This window comes from Vulpes lagopus, chromosome 9, assembly GCF_018345385.1.
Source record: "Vulpes lagopus strain Blue_001 chromosome 9, ASM1834538v1, whole genome shotgun sequence".
NCBI lineage: Eukaryota > Metazoa > Chordata > Mammalia > Carnivora > Canidae > Vulpes > Vulpes lagopus.
Genome location: NC_054832.1, coordinates 34,710,696 through 34,736,681, shown reverse-complemented (window position 1 = coordinate 34,736,681; position 25,986 = coordinate 34,710,696). Strand labels below are relative to the sequence as shown.

The window sequence follows — 25,986 nt, the reverse complement described above, 5'->3', positions numbered from 1 at the left end:
AGAGCTCTGAGTTCTCTTCATTCTACCTTCTTCCTGCTACTTCCTCTGGGTGACTTCAGCATTTTCCTTTGCACTTTCAGATTTCCCATACATGTGGAACCAATTCCTTGTATGAAATCCCAGCTATCTAAATTATCTAGTGTTGTCTTGGGCTTTCTGACTAGATCCTGACTAATTTAGCTTACAATCCCCATGCAGAGACAAATATACAAGAATTCAAAAATACAAGCAAGTCAAGGTTTGCAATAGTGTTAGTAATGGTACAGGTAAACATTCTCAATTTGATGTTGCTGAGAATAGAAATTAATTCATCTTTTCTGCAGGGAAGTTTGGCAGAATAAATCAAAAGATAAAATATACACAGTTTGAGCTCCAAAATCCCATTCCCAGAAATTTATCCTAAGACACGAATCAGATAGATGCTCAAGATTTATATACAACATTTATATACAAGCCCCTTGTAATGTTGCTTATAATAGTAAAAAAAAAAAAAAAGTCTAAAACAAGAATATCTATCAACAAAGAACTTATCACTTAAATTATTTAATATATGTGCACACATATGCACACACACACACAATGTATCCTGGTTAACTATTAAAATAATGTAGCTCTGTATTTCTCAACATACAAATATATCCATATTACAGATTGTTAAGTGACAAAAGGAGATTTCCAAACACCAGCTACAGCATGAAAACAAACTATGGAAATTAATTGTCATTATTTTGTACCCAATGATTACAAACAGTAATTATTTCTGGGTAGCAGGAATTTAGGTGATCAGGCAAAGTGCCTGTTGCTGGGGACAAAGAGAAGTGTTCTATTAATAATAATCACAGGAATACTTAGAACACTGTTTTAATGTCAATATGTGAATTTTTAAGAGACCCAAATATATAAAAGTTGAAAATGTCAAGTATTTAAGAGAAAAGTAATCACCCTGCATTTATATTATTTAATCCAAATTTACAAGGGTATGCATTCCTTGATTTTTTCCCTTTTCTATTATTTCTCTGGTACTTTCATTTTTCAAGGTGATCCTGATTCACTCAACAGCAAAAACATAATTAGTTCATTCACATGCTAGTTCTCTACTGATGTGTCTAACTTGATAGAAAAATGTCAACCAAAAGGAAACACAGAGCAGTCTCTGTGGCCTAGAGTCAAAACTGCCTTAAATACTTTACCAATCTACTGTTTAAATAGCTAACAGTATATCTGCAGTTTGCAAAGAAACAAAGAAACAGTGGAATTACCTCCTTAGGCACAAACTCCTCATGTGACGCAAGAAACATCCTCGTCAGCCACATGGACAATGGAATCTATAAAAGAAAGATGACTACTGCACCCAAAATGCAAAAATGGGTATCAAAGTCCAATGAGTGCTTTTACTCCTGCCCTTGGTGTCCGCAGCTTACAGGCTGCCACTTCACAGTCCCATGAATCTTCAGAACCGGCAAGAGCAGCTGCTTACTGGGAAAAGACCACCGCCCCCTTACATGAGCCCTCATCCTCACTCCTTAATACAATTTCACTCACAAACCCCAAGTGCATACTAGGAATCTAAAAATAACATTGCTTGTTGGAATTTAAAGGCTCAAAACTGAAAATTTCCCAGGCTTCACTCCAGTAATATTGAAAATGCAGATTATTTTTTCTACACCAACAGAAGCTTGGGGAATTGGGACTGAAGGCAGTGAGGTCCAGGAATCCATCTGCTCCATGCTATCCTGGGGAGAAGCAGTCACTACTATTTTGGAAGTTTCAAAATGCTTGGCAAGAATCTTATAACACACACACACACACACACACACACACACACACACACTGAATGCTAACATAACACCAGAGAAGTATCCAGGAACTGAAAACCACAAACCAGGTAGAATGATCCAGGGAGTCTTTAAGTCACCTGTAACAACCCTTATAAAATAAGACATACCAACTCACAAAAATGGGTTTTAACCAGCACCCTTTTTCCTGGTGGTAACTCACTGATCATACAGAAAAGTAATTTACAGCTTTAATTCATTATCTTCCCCATCATAATTTACATAGTCAACCAAAGTTTTCTTAATATTTCCCATGTTTGTTTATTCATGAGAGACATAGAGAGAGGCAGAGACATAGACAGAGGGAGAAGCAGGATCTCAGCAGGGAGCCGGATGCGGGACTTGATCCCAGGACTGCAGGATCACGACCTGAGTCGAAGGTAGACACTCAACCACTGGGCCACCCACATGTCCCCGATATCTCCCATGTTTGAAGCACCATGGGAGTTTCGTCTCAAAAGATCTTGCCTTACAGTCTAGTGGAGGAGGAAAGAAATGTACAGAAATTATGTAACAAGGCAGGAAAATAAAATAAATAAAAGGCATAAAATTAGAAAGGAAGAAGTAAGGTTTCTTTATTAGAAGATGACATTATTATGTATGTAGAAAATCCAAAGGAACTTATCTAAAACAACTACTAACAACACCAGTTGTATTTCTATATACTCTAAACCAACCATCAGAAAAAGAAATTTTAAAAATAATACCATTCATATTGACATAAAAAAAATCAGATACATTGGACTAACAAGATACATGCAAGAATTCTACACTGAAAACATTGCTGCAACAATGAAACAACACCTGAAAATGGAGAGATATACCATAGTCATGGATTGTTAAGACACTAATTCTCCCAAATTTACCTCTACATTCAACAAAGTCCCAGTTCAAATCCCAGCAAGCATTTTTTTGGTAGAAATTGACAGACTCATTCTGAAATTTATATGGGTATTTAAAGGACCCAAAATAGCCAGGACAATTTTGAAAAAGAAAAACAAGAGTTCTAAGTTTAAAGTTCCAGACTTAAGACTTACCATAAAATTACAGTAATTAAGACAATGAGCAAAAAACTTGAATAGGCATTTTAAAAGACAAAAGAGCCAAATAGACAATAAACATATGAAAATGTGTTCAACATCATTATTCATCATGGAATTAAAAATACTTCATTAAAATCACAATGAAAAAAAAATAAAAATAAAATCACAATGATTTACCACTATACATTTAATAGGATTAAAAAGATATATACCATGAAATGATGGCAAGAATGTAGATCAACTCCCATGTATTTCTGGTGAGAATGTAAAATAGCATAACTCCTTTGGAAACTGTTTGGTGGTTTCTATTAGTGTTAAACATATGCCTACCCTGTGACCCAGCAATCCATTCCTAGGTACATGTGCAAGAAAAAGAAGGATTTGTTCAAGAATGTTTATAGCATCTTTATTCATAATTGTGAAAAACTGGAAGCAATCCAAGTCTCCAAATCAGCAGAATGTATGAACAAACTGTTATATATTCATTCAATGAATTCTACACAGCAATAAAAAAAAGGAACAAACTATTGATAGATACATAGCATGAATGAAACTCAAAAGCATTATGTTGAGCAATAGTAGCCAGATACAAAAAGAGTACATATTTCATAATGCCATTAATTTGAAATTCAAAAACATGAAAACTAACAATGGTGATAGAAATCAGGACAGTTATTAGTTATCATTGGTAGCTGACAGTGGTTATGAAGGATCATAAGGGAACTTTCTAAGGTGATGGAAATTTTCTGTGTCTTGATCTGAGTGGTTGTTGCAAAGGAATATGCATATGTAAAAATGTATCAAGTTGTGCAATTAAATTTTTGCATTTACTATATGTAAATGATATCTCAATATAAAAGAAAGTACAGAAATAACCAAATGGTAGGAGGAGAAAGTTCTAGAAAACATGTACATATAAAAGGCTATCAGAATAGTGAAACTTCTATCCAAGGGTAATGAAGGATGGGGAGAAGGCAGGCAGTGATGAGTTAAAGTATCATATTTATTTATTTATTTATTTATTTATTTATTTTTATTTTTACATTTTTAGAATAACAAAAAATATTTTACTAAAACATAAGATTTACAGAAGTTTCCAGACAAGCCATACAAAATGGTCACAAGCTTTTTCTTGAAGGAAGGATTCTACACTTGACAGCAAAGTCACAATGTTATTAGTGAGGGCTGTGATGTGTGTTTAATGTTCCCATTTTGGTTCAAACAATCAAGCTTGTCCCTCTACAGCATCTAAATAAAGTTAGGCTTGGCTAGAGAGCATATTCGAAAGAACTGGTTAGCTGCTTTTAACCAATGCAATTAGATCACCATAAAAAGGGGAAAGGAGCCCATAAAATTAAAATAAAACTACCTCTCCCCCTCAAAAATAACAATAAAGAAAAACACCCACACCCCTGCCTTCATTCACAGTGCTTTATACTTAAACCATGATGGGGGAAATGAATAAAAGCAGAGGGGCCACTGCTTTTAAACGTTTGACAACAATCCAGATGGTACTTCTAGCCTCTGCTCATGCTTTACAACAGTGAATCAGGACAAGACATAGATTTTCTAGGTGCATTTAATCACCAAAGGACTAAAGATGACTGGGCTTTTATTCTGTAATGTGTCTAAGACATGTCCGTTAAGTGCAAACAAAAAAGGGAGAAGTCGTGGCAGAACAGGTGAAGTGATGCACACCTGATGATCGCATGGATTTTAGATATCATTCACGGCATATAGCCTCGTCCGTGCTCTCGCTGTTTCTATGGCTTGGGCTTCGTTGGTCTTCCACTGTTCCGCTACATCATTTGCTAATGGATCATCTGGATTGGGAACACTTAACAAAGCCTGGATCGATAGCAGAACTGTGCGGTGCGGACCTGCAGTGCTGGGGACCACTTATCTTTCAAAATATCTAGACATATTTTTCCCAACTTGCCTACATTAGGATGATAAATTTTGGTCATGAAACGTACTTTAGGGGCTGCCACCGGGGTATTCCTCTGGAAGGAATACTTCAAGTTTAAAAGTCCCTCCCTCAAAGGGGGAATCCTGGGGGCCAGCAGTGACCACATGAAAATAACGGGCGTCGCTCTCATCTGGTTCTGCTTTAATGCCAGGTTCTGGTTCTGCCCGCAAACGCTGGGTCTCCTTGATAATCCCGCGGGGCAGCCCAGACGTCTTGTCAGATCCCAGAGTTCGGCCTCTGCTCTCCACCCTGGCTCCACTCGCCTCACTCACCAGTCTAAAGTATCACATTTAAAATGACCCTTGAAAGAGGGAAAAGATTTGAATCTAAATAAATGTAGTGTGAAGTAAGAGAAGGGAAAGAATATTGCAGGAGAGAAAACATTGCACATGGCATAATCTGAAAGTTTATGTTTTCCCCCAAGTTCATTTGTTGAAATCCGAGTCAGCAATGTGGTGAGACTGGGAGGTGGGATCTTTTGAGATGCTTAGGTCATGAAGGTGAGCCCTAGCAAATGGGATTAGTGCTCTTATAAAAGAATCCCAGGAGAGCCTCTTTGGCCCTTCCACCATGTGAGAACACAAGTGAGTGGGCCCCATCCATGAGGAAGTGGGCTCGCACCACATACCGACTCTGCTGGCACCAGGATCTTCAAAGATCCTAGCCTCTAGAACTATGAGAAATAAATGTTTGTTGTTTATAAGCCATCAGTTTACAGTAGTTTTGTTATGACTACAACACACATTAAGTAATGAAGATCCAAACTGAGGTGGATATAATGGGAACAGAGAAGAGGTCAGTAATATTACAGAGCCAGAGTAGGGCTGACTTGCCAACCCAAAAAACAGATGCCAGAGCTCAGAAGAGAGGTCAGAGCTAACAATGGCTGGAGAGTCCTCCTTAGAGTGGTGACATGCTGCAGTTGGATAAAAAATATTTGTTGGGAGGATGAATGAATGGACAAACAGAAAGGTAGACAGGAGTAGGGAGGAAGATTGAATCAGTTTATCAAGAGAAATACATCAGGTTTAGCCATATAAAATTGCTGATAGTTTACCTTTGTTTGACCTTCTAAAAACTTCAGTTTCATATGACTCAGTCTAATAGATAAAGAAAATTGATATATTTTCTTATGGATATTCTCTCCATTTAGGGAGAAGAAAAGTCAGAGAAAGGACAGGGAAACACAAAATAATGAAAATAAGAATGAAAGACTTTATATCTGTTGGGAAATGTCTTGCCCTAATTTAAAAATGTCTTATTAGAAAAAACTCTTGCCCAAAGACATTAACTGACAATTTGCAGAAGCTACACAAAGCCAAAAGGCTTAAGAAATGTTCAGCATCACAACAATCAGAGAAATAAGCACTAAAACCATGGGAGACCATTCCAAAGTTGTTGTTTTTTTTTAAATAATAGCATATATTTCTGGCAAGGGTTTAGTAAGACATTCTCACACATTTCTTTCAAAAATATAAATTCATAGACTTTCTAGAGAGCAGCATATCTGTATATATAAAATTCTTTAAATTTTTCATATCTTGTGACTCAGTCATTTCACTTCTAGGAATTTGTCCTAGATATTTATTATGTGCATAATTTAAAAATCACATAAAGATATGTGTAAAAAAGATGTTTGCCATCTTATTTATAATACAATAACCTTAATGTTCAATAATAAATTAAATGTCCTTTAAAGGGGAATTTAAGAATATCACTGTTATTTTTTAAAATCATCCTTTTATAAGGATACTTAATAACATAGCAGAAAGCTCACCATAAATCTAATCACCAAAATAACATTTTGAAGTTGTCCCCCTTTTGATGATGAGGAACATAAAGATATCAATAAAAAGAATATCCATAAAAAAATACACCCAAATCCCACATGGCAGGATTATAGTAAATGTGCATTTTTGCTCTTTCTGTTTTCTTTTTTGTTTTTAACAACAGCTTGGATTGCCTAAACAATTTCAAAACAAACTGTATTATTTATTTTAAAAAATACACTGCTCTCAAGTCGTCAGGCAGCACTCGAGGCAACCCAGAGGGTATGTGTGAGCCACAGGCACATCTCTTTAAAGGAATGCAGCAGACAGTTCAGTTTAAACTGACATCTGCCCTCATTTTTCAGGCCTCTATGACTATAGAGGTACTGAGGCAGAGGGTAAACTACTAAACAGACTTAGGTGGAGAAAGGGCACCAGAAGTACAGCATGGGGTCCATGGGTTGCTTCCTTAGTTTTGATTCACTTCTCTGGACAAATTCCTGTTCTAATCTGTAAAGTCCTCCCTGTCTCCATTACCTCAGAAGTTCTTGACCTTGGTGTGACAGCTGATTCTGAAGCCCTAAGAATCTGACCTAACTTCCTGTTTGTCACATTTACTTTCTTTGAGATCTTAATCCTTGTGCCCCAGAGCTAGACTGGTGAATTGTATCCTCCCTCATTGGTCTCTGAATTTCAGGAATTAGACTTGGCCTTTAGCCCTGACTGAACTGTTTCAGCAATAGTCATGGCAGTTCCACAAGAATTCCTCAACCCCTTCCCGTGGGCATACTGACTTCCACAAAATATTATTTATGTGTATATAGATTTAGACTCACTTCTACAAGGGACTTGAAGAAGCTTATAAAAATACATGCAATAAACTAGAATAAGATTATTTAATCAATTATGGGCACACAAACCATGAATCTTATTTTACTACTTCACTATTCCATACGCATAGCTTTTTTCCACAGGTCATAAGATGGCTGCTATATCTCTTAAGATCACAGTTACATTCCAGGCAAAGGAAGAAGGGAAAAATACAGCACTACAGACTTCTGCCTACCTTTTTCGGTCAGAACTGAGTCTCATGGCCACCTTTGGCTGTTAGGTAGCCTGAGAAATTGAGTTTTTAACTGGGCCCCTTGCTGCCCTGAACAAAATCAGGGTTCTGTTAGTTAGAAAGAAGGGGCACACATAGCAATCAGGCAAATAATAACAAGTACCTCGCCAAGAAACCAGATACAAACTGGGTAGATGTTACCAGAAGTGTGTGCGGTCCAAAAAATTTTTCCTTATGTCTCTATGAATATTTATATAATATTATATGATTATATAAGTTTCCTAAAAACTGAAAATGTAATAGCCTAGATAATTACCTATAGAACATCTTAGGGTTCCCATTTTCTTTGTTATTTCTCCCCTCTGAGAATTTCCCCTCCTTTAAATTAATAATAGAATTTTAATGATACATTTAACAGAAATTTGGCAATGTGTATCAATACTCATGAAAATGTTCCTGTTTTGACTCACAATTAGGGTTGCCAGATTTAACAAAAAAAAAAAAAATTGTGGATACTCGGTTAAATTTGAATTCCAAATAAAAATAAACCTTTTTAGTGTAAGTATGTACCAAATATTACATAGGACATACTTACGCTAAAAAACTATTGATGGTTCATCTGAAATCCCATTGTAGCTGGGAATCTTGTGTTTTATGTAGTAACCCTACCCATATTACTGCCCCATGACTTCATCCCAAGAAAATAATACAAAAGAAAGAACAAGGGCCCTGCAGTGACAGAACAGTGGAAAACTAGAAACAAAATAAATGCCCTGAAAGAAAAGTAAATAAACTATGGTCATTCTAATCTATGGAATAGTATTCAGAAAAATAAAACTATGAAATATTAAAAATTATAGAAGAATATTCAAGCTTTGTGTATGCTGTAATTAAAATTCCAAAATTGCATGTAAATAGTAGGAAGATTAAAAAGGCGTAAAGAGTTGTGTTTATTAGAAAAGATTAGAAAGGTTTTCCCTCCTTCTCAACTTTTGGAATATCTTTATAATCTTTGTAAAATGTTCTGCTAAGAGAACACTGGTGAATTATCAAGTTGAGTGACCAGCTAGGTTTGCAAGTAAGGAAAATCAGTCTCATTTTTCTCAGGAAGGGGCTGAACCACCTGCCTTTTAGGTCATTGCTTTGCAGGGTCCAACAGAATGCCTCTCTGAAAACAAGACCTAGGGATTGGAGCAGAGAAATGGAACAAGATTTTAGTGGCCATGTAGCATTTGCCACATGTCAAGGGTATTAAACTCAATAATCTAAGTGAGAAAGGTCAACTCTATTATCCACAGTTATATGAGAGAAACAGAAGCTCAAAATTACTTGCTCGGGAGAATACACCCTCCCACAGGCGAGGAGAATCAAGGGAACAGACACAAAATAATACCTGCATTCATCTAAGAGACTTTTGTGTTGAGTAAGTACTCTTTGCATCTCTGAGCATGTCTCTCTAGAGCTGGTGAACAGGTTATTGTAATTATATTCAATGAATGGCATGCCTTCCTTTTTCAAGAATGCACACTTAAAGCTGTTTTTCTAATGGTGGTAATGGATTTGTACAATCACCTACACATTCATCCCACTGTGGCTCACCTGGAGTTCACATCCGCGCAACTGGCCAGGAGGGAGAATTCAGGGAATAGAGTGAAGCAGTGCTAAACCAGCTTCCCCAAACACCCCCCTTCCCTTAGAAATCATGTCAGGCCTCTTAACTAATAGCTGCTCACAGCATTTCTGAGCTTATGTAATGCTTCCCTGTCTCTTTGAGGGGAACTGTTAATCTAGACTCCTGGGATGCCTTAGCACTAACTGAGTGAAATATTTATTCTGACAAAGTGTATGAGATTGAGAGAATCATTTCACCACTGCCTGGAGAAGAGTCAGCTATGGTGGTGGCCCCACCCCATGGTTCTTCCACAGGTACAAGTTAGTTCCAGCTAGTTTATGGAGGCGGATTATATCCATGAATGTGTATGTGGAATGGAAATTTTTTAAGGCTGGGCCAAGAAAGGAAAGAAGACAGGGGGGAGAAATATAGGTACCTGTGGCACTAAGGGCCTCTAAGATCCTTTGGAAAGTAAAAGGTAAAACAGACCTAGTAATAAGCCTATAAAAATAAGATAAATTAAAAGAAAGCTATGATAAAAGAGAAAAAGAGTGAGAAGTAATATCCTTAAGGGCCCATTGACAAACTTTCAATTACATTTTAAGCCAGGTTTTAGAATCCCCACTCTGTCCTTTCCCCTTCTCAAGAAATATGATCCTGCCCACAAAACTCAGTGGACCTCAGCAGGCCTCACAGCCCATTCACTTTGGCCACTACTGATTGGTCCAGGAGCACTTAGCAAACTTGAAGCCCACATTGGTGGGCTAGATATCAACTGACTTCACTGGCTCTAGAATCGGACCTCCTCCTCAAGTCTTCTCAGCTGGCTCCCCACCCCTTCCCCCCACCTCAGAGTACCCTAGGGATTAGTCCCAGGCCTACTTCTCTACCCAGTAGACACAATCTCTCTAGGTGATCTCAGCTGGAGCCCAGGTTAGAATTAGCTCCCAAACTCTAATCACCAGTCCCCACCTTTCTCATGCTCTAGATTTATTCATCCAAGTAGCTGCTTGACATCTCTATTTGGATGCCTAGTAGGCATCTCACAATTGAACACTGTCCAAACCAGAAATTTAATTTCTCCCCTCAGTCCTGTTCCTTTCCCAGTCTTCCCATGGCAGCAAATGTCAATTCTATGCAATTAGTTCCTCCAGAAAAACACTTAGTCATCAACCTTGATTTATCCCTTTCTCAACGCCCCACAACTGGTGCACCTGCAAATCCTGTAACGTCCCTAAATGGCTGGCTCTCACCAATTCCACCACCACCAGCCTGACCCAAGCCACCAACATCTCTCGCAGGGATTAGTGCAGCAAGCAGCCTCCTCCCTGGTCTCCTCGCTTCCACACTGGCCCCTTTGCATTCTGTTTTGCAACATATCCGTCAGAGTGATCTTTTAAAAATGTGAATCAAATCATGGAGCCCATTTAAGATCTTCTAATGGCTTTCCATTTCACTTAGAAAAACTCCTAACTCCTGACTAAGCTACAAGGCCCTTGATGAATTGTTCCATGCCCCATCTCCCACCGCTCGACCCCTCATTCATTATGCTCCCATCACTACAGCTTCTTGCTGTTCCTTTTACCCATCACTTTCATTCCTGACACAGGGCCTTCACAGACTCTGCTCCCTTTGCCGGGACTCAGGTCTCCTGGATCTCTACAATTCTGGTTCTGCTCCTCATTCAAGTTTATCCAAATACTACTTTCACTCCTTTCTTTAAAGTGGCACAACATCCCCCATCTCTCTCTCTCTCTTTAAGTCCAGTTTGCCAACATATAGTATAACACTCAGTATAACATCACGTGATGTGCCTTCCTTAATGCCCATCACCCAGTTACCCCATCCCCCATCCACCTCCCCTCCTGCAACCCTTTGTGTGTTTCCCAGACTTAGGAGTCTTTCATGGTTTATCATTCTCTATCCCATTATGTTACTTTATTTTTTATTCATTTACCTATATCTGAAAGCACACTGTTCATTCATTCATTTGCCTGTTTATATGGTTATCGTCTGACCTTCCCTCTGGAGGCAAGACTTAAAACACGCACTGGAGCATGGTAGTCACTCATTAATACTTGTCACAGGAATGCAGATGAGTTTTAGAGCCTGTAGACAGTCAGCGGAACTTCTAGACCTCATGGGTCATAAATACTCAAGGTTGGGAGTCTTACTGAACCTTGGGAAGAAGTCAGCTAAGAGGAGAAGACTCAAAGGTGAAAGAAGCCAGGCAACTCCTCAGGGCTACAGAGCATGGAGGCTCATGCTTCCATTTCCAGTTATCTTCCTCCGGCAGCTAGAAGCCTGGGTAGCCTGCTCACATGCCAGGGCCTATGTTTGAATCCATCTGTTGTATCCTTTCCTCCTTTACCTGAGCTGGCTTCATTGAGCATTTGTTTCATGCACACGAAGAGCACTGAGTACCAGTTTAGAGCACTGAGTACTGCAATGCTAGCTACCAGCTGCCTGTTCTCCCTTTTCTAACCCTAACACAGGTAAATCACCCTGAGGAAGTGAGCTGGACAGAGAGGATCCTCTGCACAACTGTGGGATTTCTCCATTTTACAGGGAGATAAACTGAGACCCAGAGGTATAGGCGTCTTTCACATGACAGCCAGCTAGGCCCTGGCAAAGTTAGAATTTCAAGACAGGAAGGATTAACTCTTCCTCTCATGAAAGATGATCTCTATACCTAGTACATAGAACCCACTCTTTTGAAGACAATCACAGCATGATAGCCTTTACTTTCCCAAAAGGGGAATATAAACAACTCTGCCATCTAGAACACAATTTTCATAAAATAATGCTTTGAAGCCATAACTGTGTATTTCTTTAAAAAGATTATGAGCGTAACAGCAAAGAGCCCTATCTATAGCAACAACTGCTGCCATTTTAACAGTCCTTTTCTCACACACCTCCTACAGCTAATTACTTGACAGCTTTATATGATTATTAACTATAATGCATAATTAATACATTGGATTACTTTCCCTTTGCACATCTGAACATATAAAGCAATCTGCCAACATTTAAGGAAATCCCATCATGCCACGAGGCATTAAAGCATATTTCAGGAAGTGAGAAATTAAGACACAGGGTAATGGCAAACTTGCCCAAATATTATAAAGCACATCCAATGAAGTGCCACAGCAATGAGGCAGGACTACTGATTTTTCTATTGCCAATTGCTCATGACTTGTCAAACAATGGCAAAGACCTGATTGCAAACTCCTAGCCATTCAACTGCACTTTTCAAGCCTTTTAAATAAAAATAGATCCCTGCTGCCACCCTCCTTCTTTAAAAAAAAAAAAAAAATCCGCCCAGGAAACATAATTCATCTCTCTTCCAGTGACTTCACACAAAAGGGTAATGGCACGGTGTGTTGTCAGCAGCCAGCCGTGTTTGCTATTTTCACTTCTCACCTAAGAGTTCCATTATTCTGAACAACCACAAGCAAATACCTTTATTTAAACCACCCCCGGCCGACCTTTATTGCCTAATACTAGGTTCATCTTGACAGCTTCCTATAAGCATTTATTTCAAGACTAGCCTGCAGAATTCCAAAAACAATATACCATGTCACACCATGGTATTCTTTCACATAGCACAAATGGAGGCTGAGGCAAGCCAAATATTTCAGAGGGTTTTAAAGGTTGGCTCCTGAGTATATTATTGTTCTGTTCCTGTCAGAGTTGGTCACGAAACTTCAGGGGGGACCTCAACTCCATTGGATTAAAGTATTCTTGGTAGAGGCTGGGTAGGGAGAGGGAATTTTCATAGTTGTTCCCACTAATCAAAGAGTAAGACTTGGGAGTTTCATTTTACTTGGAAGGAAGACTCTCAAATAAAAGCAGGGGCTCTGGGGAACCTCTGGGGGATACTAAAATTCTGTGACCACTCCACACAATGGGCATGGAGGGCTTGGGGCCCCCGCAGAAACTGCAATTACAAGCAGACATCAGGACTGGCCTGTGTCCTACCTAACCACTGGTTCTCCAATTATACGCTACTAGAGAGACTGAGGGACTCCAGCTGGTCTAGATCTCCAGCCCACTCATTAAGCATTAAGGCCAAGCTTCTACGAGCATACTAAGGCCTAAGGATTTGATATATGGGACAAGTTTGCTGTTGAGAGTTTGAAGAATGGAGTTTTGTGTGGTTTGGTTTGGTGTTTTTATCCTCCAAAGTTTGATGCTTAGACCATCTGCAAGATAATTACCTGTGGCATTTGTTAAATATTCAGATTTGTGGGCCCCATCCTTATGTTTTGAATCTAAGCACTCGTATCTATATTTTATATAGGCTCCCCAGGTTTGAGAACTACTCCCTTAAGAATAGAAGCAATAAAGGGAGTCTTATGACTACTTCTCTTGGTGGTTTGTCTCTTATTGTCAAAAAAAAAAAAAAGGTAAAACAAAATATTCACGCTTTCAATAATGTTAGAAAATGTACTGTTTACCATAATGTCAATAAATCACATGAATACAATATGACCAGCCTACAACTAAGTCTGCTTAGAATTCAAATGCATTAGCACATTATTTTTAAGGTTAAGTCTCCAAAGAATCTTTGGTATTCACTGTCTCAACAAAGCCCCTCTCCTACAGAAATTTGCCTTTAATAGTACTGGTGTCTTAACACCAACAAAAACAAGACTGTGCCTTGGCACAAACAGTCCCTGGGCTTAAAAACAGTTTAGTACTGTAAATGGGCCACTGATTGACTGAATGTTGAGGAGCATTCAGAAAACAGGAAGGTAAAAACCCTTTCTTTGGTTTCCTACTCATGCACACTCTCTCTCCTCTTTCAAATTAGCACTCCTTTTTTCCTTTTTTTTTTTTTTTTAAGATTTTATCTATTCATTTGAGACTGAGAGATACAGAGAGAGGGAGCGTGAGCAGCGGGAGAGGTAGAGGGAGTAGGAGAAGCAACACTCCCCAATGAGCTAGAGCTTGATGTGGGGCTTGATCCCAGGACCTGGAAATCATGACCTGAGCCCAAGACAGATGCTTAATCATCTGAACCACCCAGGTGTCCCAGCACTCCTTTTTTATGAATCCTCCCATTGGCTCAGCCAGCCAGCTAAAATACAGCACACATACCTTAAGCAAGACATCATACTGGTATTTAAAGATGATTCCCTTTTTATCATAAGAAGAAAAATAAAGATAGAACATTGTCATGAGCTGATGTTTATGTTGCCCCCAGATTCCTACATTGAAGTCCTAACCACAAAGTGATGTAACTGGAGGTGGGGCATTTGCAAGGGGATTAGGCTTAGATTCAGTCAGGAGGGTGGAGCCCTTATGATGAGATTTGTACCCTTATATGACAAGAAGAGAGAATCTCTCTCCATGTTCATGCGCCATGCACACACAGAGAAAAGGCCATGTGACCATACAGCAAGGAGGCCATCTGCAAGCCAGGGAGTGGCTCCCATCAGACAGCAAATCTGCTGGCACCTTAATCTGGGACTTCCCAACCTCCAGAACAGGGAGAAATAGGTATCTGTTGTTTAAGTCACCCATTCTATGGCATTTTGCTATAGTAGCCCCAGCTAAACAGAAATCATTTCATAAACGTATTATAAAAATTAAAGAGCTCAGCTACAAGCCTCTTTACAAGGCACTAGAGAAATGCTCAGCTGGGCATGGCTGATGCTTTCACCAATACCAAGCCTAATGGAACCCATCCGCTGCCAGACCAATCCTAGAAACAAGAATTTGGTCTGTTGGTGGGAATGTGAGCTAGGAGTTGCCCTAGCTGGTTTGAATGCAGGGGATCCTATGCAGGATCCTGTGTAGGGGATCCTAACCTACGGCTTTGCCTTATAGCAATCATAACAAAAGGAACAGAGGGATCCCTGGGTGGCGCAGTGGTTTGGCGCCTGCCTTTGGCCCAGGGCGCCATCCTGGAGACCCGGGATCGAATCCCACGTCGGGCTCCCGGTGCATGGAGCCTGCTTCTCCCTCTACCTGTGTCTCTGCCTCTCTCTCTCTCTCCCTGTGTGACTATCATAAATAAATAAAAATTAAAAAAACAAAACAAAAGGAACAGAGTTGAGGGTTGTATTTAAATTGTCTTCCTAAATCTGACTTCATTACCCACCACTCTGCTCCCTCCTTGAAGACAAGTACTAATGCTGACACAGCTAAGTTAGCTAATTGTAGTCTACCTCTAAGATTGCAAAAAGGAATAAAAAGGCATCAGCATTTGTCCTAAGACACTGTCTCTTTGTGCTTAGTATTTTCAAGTTACAGCCCTTTAGACAGCAGTAATTTGAAGAGTAAAACTCTCTTTGAAGATATGATTGACACAGGAGCTCTCTGTCCCTAACAGAAACTGATAAAAACGTAAAAAGTCTCTTTAAAATGCAGTTTAAAGTCCCCAAGTCCTTCTCCAAATAAAATGAATGCAGAGGATCCACCTCCCTTCAACATCCATTCCAAACGGTCTAAAATATGCAACCTCTATAGAGAACAAAGAAAGAAAGAAAAACATCATTATGTGTTACTTGATATTTGAAATTAATATTTCCTCAGCCACTGCTAGAATCATTGTTTTTCTTTCTGATGGGAAGTATCACTCAAGAAGTCTCCAGCTTAAAAAAAAAAAAATGAGAAAGTTTTCAAGATAACACATGGTTAAATAGAAACCTCTTCTGTTCAGAAGACTTTCTGGCAAAAGAAACAGCGCTCCCTCACAGCAGGGTGCATTTGTAATGGGGCTGCGAATTCATGGGAGCATTTGGCCTGCCTTTCCATCGCTGGCTAAGGCCCTTCTACCACAGCTCTGATTTAAATCACTCTGCAGTCCATGGGTGAATAATGCAGTAATGGACTCAGAACAAAAACAAGAATTACTACTGAGACATGCACATCTCCTCCCCCTATTTCCAAAGAGCAAAAGAAAAATCAATGTATTTCACTCCTTTATTTATTAACAATGATTCTTTTTCTTTTGGTGTATAAGAATCGAAAAAATAGCTGCGGGAGGCAAGACTCTTAAACAGAAAAAATATATGACCTGAGTGTCTCCCCTATCAGTGGGTTCATAAAGTCTGACTCAACCCTAAAATGGCAACAGCACAACTTTGCCTCTGAAATTGTCTAATTAAACCTACAAACCCAAGCCAAGAAGACACTTTCCTTCAATTGAAACAACCCATGAATAGTATTTCAAACCAGCTCTGAATGGTTTGGACTTAAACACACCATTCTGAAACCCCTTACTAGCCTTCCCATAAGCAGTCACAGCATGATGGCTGCCGTCATGAATATCAAAGGTGTAGCGCCCCTGTGGATGGGGACAGGGACCCTTTCCTGTACAGCAGCTTGGATTCCAACTGGGTGATTGAACATAAAGCTAATGCTTTCCTCACCCGATCATCACCTCAACAGAGTAACATCCTTATTTTTGATTAAAGCAATATGTAATTTACATTGTTATGACTATGAACCCAGACTGCCATGCTTGAAGTACTGCCTCCAAAGGGTACCACTTATGTGGCTTTGTACACCATTTTCCGTAATTGTAGGAAGAAAACTGTGTCCACATCCATTTCATGGGTTGCTGTGAGGGTTAAGTGAATGATTATGTGCAAACACTGAAAAGAGCGCCTGGTATAGGATGAGTGCTCTCTAAATGCACAATCAGAATAGATTTCCTTTCTTGTTCATCCTCTTTTCTTTGCCTCACTTTTCATTTACTTAATGTTCTATATAACTTTCACTATTATATCCTGAAAACTCCCACAAGTTTCTAAAATTCTTTTCATTGCATTTATTACACGATGTAGTATTCACTGGCCTTCCTTAAAGATAGCTCTCTTGGAGTGCTCCATCCTCCTGTTACAATCTGCCCAGGCTCCATGGCCTGATGTACACTTGAAATCAGGCATTTCCTTCTCTTTCTACTATGTGGGTTCTTGACTTGATTCCAGGTCCCATGTCTTCCTCCTTCTTTTTCTTTTTTTAAGATTTTATTTATTTATTCCTTAGAAACACAGAGAGGCAGAGACAAGGCAGAGGGAGAAGCAGGCTCCCTGCAGGGAACCCAATGTGGGACTCAATCCCAGGACCCCGGGATCACACCCTGAGCCACTGAACCACCCAGGCGTACCCCTCCTTCTTGATTTATACTCCTTTTTGATGATGTACATCCTCCAGCATATTCCTAGTCAAGATATACAGGAGTTAAGTACCTTCAGTTATATAATTTTGGAAATGCTTTTCTTCTACCTTTACATTTGCCTGAAGTTCTGCAAAATATAGAATTCTAATTGGAAATAATTTTCCTTCAAAACGTTGAGGGCAATGTTCCAGCAACTGCTAGCTTCCAGTGTTTCTGTTGAAACTTCTAGTTCCAGGAGCACCTGGGTAGCTCAGCGGTTGAGCATCTGCCTTTGGCTCAGGGCATGATCCTGGGGTCCTGGGATCGAGTCCTGCATTGGGCTCCCTGCAGGAAGCCTGCTTCTCCCTCTGCCTGTGTCTCTGCCTCTCTCTCTCTCTCTCTCTCTCTCTCTCTGTGTGTCTCTCATGAATAAATAAACAAAATCTTTTAAAAAACCAAGTCTAGTCCCCCTTTGATAACTGATTTCTTCTTGTCTCTGATAGTTTCTAAGTTTTTCTTCATTCCTGGTATAAAATTTCATGATGATATGCATCTCTTGTACTGGGTACCCAGCAGGCCCTTTAATCTGGAAATTCATACCCTGTGGGGGAATTTTCTTGTTGTTTTTTTCTTTTCTGATCTCTTTCATGTTCTTTTGGAATCCCTATTAGTTGGATGTTGACCTCTTGGACTTTCCTCCCCTGCTAACATTTTTCTCTCCTATTTCCTTCAGTTCTACTTTCTAAGAGTTCTTCAACCTTACTTTCCAACGCTTTATTTTTATTTCTGCTCATAGTTTTAATTTCCAATAACTTCTTTCATTTTATCAAAATCCCTTTCTCGTTTCTAGTTCGAGAGGTGCAATAACCTCTCTTACCTCTCTAGAGATACATAATAACTTATTTTTAATGTTTTCTTCTGTTGCTTGCATTCTTTATTTTTCTTCTAGATTCCTTTTTTTATCTTTCTTTTTTTTTAAGATTTTTATTTTTTTATTCATAGAGACACAGAGAGAGAGAGAGGCAGAGACACAGGCAGAGGGAGAAGCAGGCTCCATAAGGGAACCCGACGTGGGACTCGATCCTGGGCCTCCAGGATCACACCCCAGGCTGCAGGAGGCGCTAAACCGCTGAGCCACTGGGACTGCCCTAGATTCCTCTTTTCTCTTCTTCATTTTTATCTCCATTTCTTATATAGAAACTCTCCTCACCTATCTGATGGGACTTGGCTCTCTGTTCATATTTAAGAACTCTCTAAGTTCATATTAACTACAGTCTCAAAAAGATAAATGGAAGTTCAGGGAGAGTGGGTGGAATTTACAGTAAGTGATTGGCAGGAACTTGTCATATTGTTGGGAGGTTTACAGATATCCGTATCTTTGTCTTTGCTAGTCACCTTCCCAAAAAAGATGTTCTTCCATCTTCTGTAGTCCTGTGCATGCACATGTCTTCAGTGGGTGAGGAGGCAGGGAGTCTCATCCTAGATTTTCACTTAACTCAGAGTTTCTTAACCTCAGCTCTATTGACATTTTGGGGCAGATAATTCTTTGTTGTGGGGGCAGTCCTGTGCATTGTAGAATATTTAGCAGAATCTCTGACATCTACCCACTGGATGCCAGTGACTAATTCCCACCAAGTTGCAACAAGAAAAATGTCTACAAGTATTGCCAAGTATCTGTTGACTTGTCCTACAGTCTGGAAGCTCCCAAGTTCATCCCCTCTAGACATAAACCTATCTGTGCAGAGTGGAGGAAAAATACTTGTCTGGCATCACAAGTGAGGGAGGGAATCAGCTCCACCTTCAAAGATATCTAGTGCCACCAATATCTGAGCCTGTCTTCACTTTGTAACACAAAGCAGCTTGCTTATTATTGGCTATAGCAGGAGGAGCTAAAACCCAAATCAGTTACCATTAATCCAATTACTTTCCATATCTCAAAATTCTGTTGGCATCTCTTGTATGCAGTCATCTCTTCCCTATTCTTTTTGCCCTCATGAGTTAATGCTGTGTAATCCTTTCTCTGACATTTTAGTGGTATTTAGGATGGGGGAGAGTAAACGTACATTATAAATATTGCATTTGGGTATCATGTTTAACCTGAAACCTCTCAAGTCTTTAATTCTCAGATTCTGGTAAATGAAAGTTAACAATTCTCATAGCAGCAAGGAATGCATAGCCTATGCACTTTTCATGACTGTAAAAGAGCATACAGGTCTTTGGTGTGTACATTTTATCAAAATCCCAGTGTTGAGTGTTAGAAAAATACATGAAATCAAAAACATTATACTAAGACCAAAACAAACCAGAACCAGATCTCATCCCAACCCCAGTCTGATGAAGCTTGAGTTATTTCAAGATTGAGCAATTAGTCTAATCTACCAATAAATCTAATATTATGATCAATAAATTGAATGTAACCACTTTCTCTTTTATATTAAAGATGAAATTCTGTATCTCAGAAAAACACATCAGGAACATCATCAGCCCTCAAAAGTCAAGTGGCCCTCAGAACTACATTTGTCCTCCTATTTCTTTCATGCCCACAACTGCCAGCATCCTGCACCAAGCCACCATTCATCACTTACCTGGACTCCTGTTTAGTCTGCCTGCCACTATTCAATCTAGTCCTGTCTATCCTCTATTACAGTAATCTTTTCAAAGAGCTAATATGTTCATTTCACATGCCCCTCACCCCTTAAAAGTCAGTGACTTCTCATTGCTCTTGGGAGGAAAACTGAAATCCTTAATATGCCTAACACATCCCCACAAGGCTAGTCCCTGCCCACTTCTCTAATCGCCTATCCTAATGTGCTTTCTCTAGCTTCTTATGCTCCAGTCACACTAACTAGCCTTTTTCCATGCTCCTCCCACCATTGGCCTTCATCTGTACTATTCTTTCTTTCTGGAATGCCTGGAATTCCTGGAATGCTATTTACCCACACAGCCCCTTCAACCAGTTATTTCCTACCCATCCATCAAATTTCAACTCATCCATAGAGTCAAGAGCCTTCCCTAACTCTATGCCCAGAGAGTTCCTTTTATTTTACCTAAGATTTGTAATTTTTTGCCATCACATATAAACTCTTCATGTCTCTATGTTCCTCTGCTCCTCTACCGACTGTAACTAGTAGAGAAGGGACCATGCCTGTCTTACTCATTACTCTGTCCTCAGAGCCTTACCTTGCCAGACATTTAGGAGACACAAACAACTGGCCACTTGTATAAATGAATGACTTCACTAAGTTCCCATGAGTTAAAGAATTACACTATGTGCTCTAGATTAAAAACTACTTTATAGTTCTTTATGAGTGACTCTTCAGTATGATTGACAATTGAGGTTGGGTAAGAGGAAATGCATTTTTATCATAAAGGGTTTGATCAAATGAGTTGAGAGAGTTGAGCCGGAGATTGTTACATGCCAACATATTCATTCTCTCCTATCTATATTATTGGGTGACAAAGTGTCCCACTAAAAATATTTACATTTCCCCAGCCTCCCTTACAGACCAGTATAGTTAGTGGGATTTAAAAAATAAAACAAAACAAAAATATGGAGGGTAAGGCTTTGAGTATTGATTCAGCTGGGAGTTATCGCTCTATGCCTCTTCTTTTCTCTATCTTTCTACCTGGAGCATAGATGTGATGGCTCCAGCTCCAGCAGCCATATTGGACTACAAGGCTATCTTTTTTTTTTTTTTTCCTCTAGCTGTATTGAGATTTAATTGACATATAATACTGCATAAGTTTGTGGAGGCCGAGAAAAATTAAGGCCATTCCACCTCAAGTTTAGCATTAGCACAAGTACAGCCATCTTAGGTCCCTGTGAATAAGAGCTGAACTTTACAGGAAAAACTGCAGAATGTCCTCAATGTCCTCGGCAGGGAATCCCATATCAGAAAGACAACAGAGCTCAGAATTTCCCTAGGCAGAGAATCCCATATCAGAAAGACAACAGAGCCCACACCCGTGGTAGAAAGTCCCATATTAGAATGAGAACAGAGCTCAATGCCCTTGAAAGCCCCATATCAGAATGTAAACAGAACTTGAGAAATTCCTCCACCCCTTCTGAAAATCCAGCTGTAAAAAACCCAGACCAGCCTATAAAAAACCCAGCTGTAACCCACTTCAGGGTCCAAGTCCCTGCTCCACTGTGTCGGATATACTTGGACCCAAGCTCGAGCTTGCTAATAAACCCTCGAGCGCTTGCATCGGTGTCAGCTCCTTGGTGGTTCCTCAGATTCGCAATCTGGGCACAACACATTCCAAGACCCCTAGCAATGCCTGAGACTGAGGATGCTACCAAGCCCTACATATGCTGTTTTCTCCTGTACGTACATACCTATGATACAGTTTAATTTATAAATTCGGCACAATAAGAGATTAACAACAACAATAATAAAATAGAATAATTATAATAATATGGGGTAATAGGGACACCTGGGTGGCTCAGTGGTTGAGCATCTGCCTTTGGGTCAGGGCATGATCCTGAAGACCTGGGATCGAGTCCCACATCAGGCTCCTTGCATGGAGCCTGCTTCTCCCTCTGCCTGTGTCTCTGCCTCTCTCTGTGTGTCTCTCATGAATAAATAAATAAAATATTTAAAAAAAATAATATGGGGTAATAAAAGTTAGGTGACTGTGGTCTCTCTCAGAATATCTCATGTTCTCACCCTTCTAGTGATGATGTTAGGTGATACAATGCCTACATGAAGAGATGAAGTGACATGAGTGATGAGTGACATAGGTACTGTGACAAGTCTTACACTACTATTGACTGGCTGACAATTCAATTCATCAGAAGGAGTTTCCTTCTGCGCAGTTGTCCCCAAGGAAACTGAAACCTCGGGAAGCGAAACTGCAGCAAGCAAAACCTCAGCTAAGGGGGGACTCCGGTACTTCTGCCTCCATGTCCTGTACTATTTTCACTACCCCATCCTGCCTTGTGATACTGTGATTTTATAACAGGAAGTAAATGTTTGATCTTCCTCCCAGTTCCTAGCAAGTTGCTCCTAAAACCCTTGGATGTTTTCTAAGTGTTGAGAATGATAGAGATGGGTTTTTTTTATGTTAATGAGGTGACTTTTGGAAAGCCTGAAGGTCATCTCAGGATGAGAGCTGATCACTACCAGAGAAATCAACCCTGTGATTAAAGAATTCAAACTCAGTCCCCCTTCAGGCCTCTGGGGAGTAGAAGAGGCTAAAGATTGAGTTCAGTGGCCAAGGACTTACTCAGTCATGCTTCTATAATGAAGCCTCCATAAAAACCCAAAAGGATGGGTTCAGAGACCTTCTGCATGGAGATGTGGGCAGTGATGTCTTGGGAAAGCATGGAAGCTCTTAGTCCCTTGCCACATACCTTGCCCTATGCATCTCTTCCATCTGGTCATCTCTGAGTTTTATTCTTTTATAATAAACTGACAATCTAGTAAGTAAAATGTTTCTCTGAGTCCGGTGAACCACTCTAGCAAATTAATTGAACCCCAGGAAGGGGTTATTGGAACCTCTGGTTAATAGCCGGTCAGTCCAATGCACAAATGACAGCCTGGACTTGTGATAGGCATCTGAGTGGTGAGGACAGACTTCAGGACTAAGCTCTGACCCTGTGGAATCAGTCATTATCTCCAGGTAGATAGTGTCAGAAGTGAGTTCATTGCTTGCGGGTGTGGGGAGAAACACACACTAGAGTTGGTATCAGAATTGAAGCCTGAAAGCCAGCAATTATCTTGAATGTGTGGTTGACTTCACCAGGCCCTGATAATGAGCAAACGTTCTTCTTCACAGGATTAATCAGTAAGAAGTTCTTGTGGATTGAATTATGTCCTCCATAAAGATACGAAAGGATGAAGTCCTAACTCCTAGTATTTGTGAATTCATCATTATTTGGAAATAAGGCCTATGCAGTGAAATAAAATTACGGTCAGGTCATGCTGGACTAGGGAGGGCCCTAGGAAAACCTGAACACAGAAACACACTAAGAGCAGAATATCTTATGAAGATAGAGACCAAGATTGGAGAGATGTGTCCAAAACCCAAGAATGCAAAGGATTATGGGCAGCCACCAGAAGCTGGAAAGAGGCAAGGAAGGATTCTCCCCAGAGCTTTCAGAGGGAGTATGGTCTTGCCGACACCTTGGTTTCAGACTTCTAACCTCCAGAACTATAAGAGAACAAAATTCTGTTGTTTTAAGCCACTCAGCTCATGGTGATTGTTATAGCTGCCCTAGGAAACTAATATGGAGGTTGACCCTGACTTTGTGCTATTTTGGCTTTAGCAGGAACATATATGTTGTTAAAGCGTAAAGTTATGTCCATGTCTTGTGATGTAGGAGTGGGGTACCAGTCAGATGGAGGTGGGAATGTGTCTAGTATTTCCTCCTGCCCAGTCCAGGAAGGGAGAGATGAAAGGGGACAGATGCGGTGGGGGAGAGGCAGAACCAAATGTGGTGGGTGGCTTGGACTTAAGAACCAAGCTGGGCCAGTGAGATGTGATCAAATAACAAGTATTCAGGATGGTGATTCAGGAGCCCTCCTTATTGGACCAGAAGACTTGAAGGACCTCATTTTTTCCACTCACCAAGATTAGGGCCACAGAAGGTAAATCAATTTGGCCCTGTGTTTAGTCTTTGAACATCTGTTAGGATTGGACCAGCTAAAACCCAATGAATAGCAGCTGGCTCAACTTTACATTTTGTCTTATGCCAAAGATGCTGTTAGTGGGTTCATTATAGGGTTCAATTAACTGAAGCAAATGCTTAAAATCACTGGGGAGATAATTACTCAAAATGTACACCCTGAAATGTATGAAATTACTAATGATACAAACTCAAGCCAAGAAAAAAAATTTTTTTTTTTAAATTAAACGAAGCAGGGGATAATGGAACTGAATGGTATCTCAAACTCACTTTCATTGTTAGGCTTGTTTCATGGTAGAAGTTCTAGACAGTTTCCAGGAAAAAATAAACATTTCAAAGATGATAATTCTAATAGTTATGACATTCTCTTAGACCAGTCACCTTTCAATGAAGCCAGTGAAATGAAATAAATGTTGCCAAAATTTTCCTTTGATTGGGGTGACCAACCCATCCCACTATGCCTGGAAAACTTCTGGATTTGGCCCTTAAGGGCCCACCTTCCAAAAACCCCTCAGTCCTGGGCAAAGTGGTAGTTTGTCACCCTACCTCTAATAAATGAGAAATGGTCATGTGAGCAAGTACCTCAGGGCAGGAGACTGATTCAAAGATCCAAAACATATATTCAAAGAGTAATTGTAGGAATCAGATAGGTCCAAGAGATGAATCCAAAATGAGGCTAACAGGCTGAAGATCAAAGGTCACTTTTCAAGTGGACTCACACTGGTAACCTCCAGCTTCTCCCTGACCACTCCTCACTCTCCCTTTGCTCAGCCCTCACTATTCCAGGGCTCAGCCATGGGCCCCCTCTTTTCCTATCTATGCTCACAACCCAGGTTATCCCACCCAGTCCAGGATTTAATACCACTCCTAGACTGACAACCCCTAAATCTCTCTCTCTAGCATTCATGCCTCTCCACATCCATACATTCAACTGGTGACTTAACAACCCCTCTTGGGTCCAACTGGTACTTTAACTTAACATGTATAAGTTTGCTGAGCCTGCCATGAGAAAGTCCTGCAGTCTGAGTGACTTAAACCACAAATAGTGATTTTCTCACAATTCTGGTGGCTTGAAGTCCAAGACTGCAGTGTCAGTAGGGTTTTTCTTTAAAGACCTCTCCCCTTGACTAGTAGATGGCCAGCTGTCTTCTCTCTCTGTCTTCACATTGTCTTCCATCTGTGTATGTCTATGTCCTAAACTCTTACAAGAACAGTGGTATTAGATTAGGGCTCTAATCCTTTTGCCTTGTTCCATTACTACTACTGCCCTTTTCAAGGCACTGTCATATCTGGGGTTACAACAAACCTAATGAGTCTCCCTGCTTCAGCTTCTACTCCCTACAATCCATTCGTATCAAAAGTAACCACTGCTTAAATGTAAAAAAAGGAACATGCTACTTCCCAACCTAAAGCTCATGGATAGATTCCCATTGACCTTAGAACAAATCCAAAACCAATGCCCTGGCCTGCAAGCCCCTGTGTCCTGGGCAGCCTGATATTTAGCACTTCTCTTTTCAGGATAAGAGAGAGATCAGAGTATTTGTCCTCTGCATTTCTTCCCCACCAGGGTACAGTTTGGTGTGTCTCTCAGTCCAAGACCTTGGCCCCATCAGGCCTCCCTCTCCTCAGCTACTGCTCTGTTTCCAGAACAATTCTTCCCTTTAGCCCTTTAGGCCTGAGGATTCTCAGAGCTTCCAGTAGCTCCTGGCTCCTGGCATTTACCATCCCTCAATGGTTTCCTTAAACTTGTTGACATCCTATAAATAATTCGTTAACTATACTCTCCTCAATCACCTTTTTTATATGTTCATTTATTTAATGATCATTAATTGAGTCATTCTGTTAAGGCCTTTGTCATACACTGTAAAAGAAATAAAGATGAATAAAACTGGTCCTTCCCTGTGGAGAGTTTTCAGGATCCTTGGTGTCCTGGGCATCTTTCTTCTTCTTC

The 25,986-nt window shown here is 40.1% G+C and overlaps 1 protein-coding gene across 11 annotated transcripts in view; it reads right to left on the bottom strand.

The window, feature by feature from the left end:
- Positions 1 to 25,986, bottom strand: part of NCALD (neurocalcin delta) — a 374,162-nt gene that overhangs the window by 319,134 nt on the left and 29,042 nt on the right. For 6 of the 11 annotated variants that reach the window (XM_041769142.1, XM_041769147.1, XM_041769138.1 and 3 more), the window contains exon 1: positions 1,260 to 1,444. The exons of 3 other annotated variants lie outside the window; for them this stretch is intronic. The gene's annotated coding sequence lies outside the window, so the exon portion shown is untranslated. Of the gene's footprint in view, positions 1 to 1,259; positions 1,446 to 25,986 lie in introns of those variants that run through there. 2 more of the 11 variants (XM_041769149.1, XM_041769155.1) reach the window with 1 other exon arrangement.